Source organism: Apis dorsata, unplaced genomic scaffold (genome assembly GCF_000469605.1).
Source record: "Apis dorsata unplaced genomic scaffold, Apis dorsata 1.3 scaffold_77, whole genome shotgun sequence".
Lineage (NCBI taxonomy): Eukaryota > Metazoa > Arthropoda > Insecta > Hymenoptera > Apidae > Apis > Apis dorsata.
Window position 1 is genome coordinate 1,052,422 of NW_006263375.1, and position 1,119 is coordinate 1,053,540.

Here is a 1,119-nt window from a genome sequence, read left to right on the forward strand (position 1 = left end):
TCTTGTAAGAGGTTTCATTCGCGAAAGGTATAAGGTATAAAGAGGGGNAAAAGAATTGAGGGACCTCTGTGAAAACGCGTCGCCCGGAAAAAATAATTCTACGGCTTGGAAAGGAATTAAAAGACAAAGCGTTTCCTCTCGGATCCTCGAATGCGACAACCCAACCGCCCCTTCAAAACCTCGTTGGGAAAACATACGCTTTCATTTGATATTTTCTGTTCATCCTTTTCCTTCTCCACCCTCCCCCCGTTTTTTTTATTATTCCTCAATTTTTTCGTTCCGTTTCACGTCTCGTTTTGATTAACTCGGTAACTGGCGCTTCAATTTTCATTTGGCCGCTCCCCTTTGTGGTATCGTTGTAAGTGACTCGTTACGGAAATATGGCGACAGAAGCGGCACGGATAGGAAGCCCTCAGCTTCAGAGAAAGGTTTGTTTTATTTACGACGCGAAGTAGCGCGAACAATATAGCGGCGAGCAACGTTTACCAACGTCTACAACGTTGGCGCGTTTCGTCCGTGACCGAGAGGTTTGCGAATTAACGTGGAAACATGCAACGTCGCGCTATTGATTCCGTTCGGTTCTTCGAAGACCAACGCCATCTCTCCCACGTTTGAAAAATTGAATTAGAAACAAGAAGAAAAAAAAAAGAAAAAAAAAAAGGAAAATGCGTTCATTGTGAACTCGGTTTTTCCCTCTTTTTAGTTTATTTATTTAAACGCAATGAAACGCGAGTGGACAACCCCGCGAAAAGTTAAAGCGGCAATACCCAAAGGGAAAGCCGAGTTTATCTATCCCCGGACCGAACTACGACTCTGTTTCCGGATATTGAGGAGTGGCGAGCGACAACTTTTACCGAACGAAACGCCGCCCCGTTCGTATTTTCCTCTTTACTTTACACCGACAGGAGGAGACTAAATTTCAATTTCCCCAAGAACTCTCGTAATTAAACGAGAGATCGTTTATTTGTATAAACGGTGAAAGCCGGCGGTAGAGTAGATCCATCTCGCGAAACGCCACTCTGTTAACTTTATTTCCCACCACGGCCATTCCATCCTGTACATTTGCGCGTACACACACATATATATATATATATATATATATATATATATATATATATA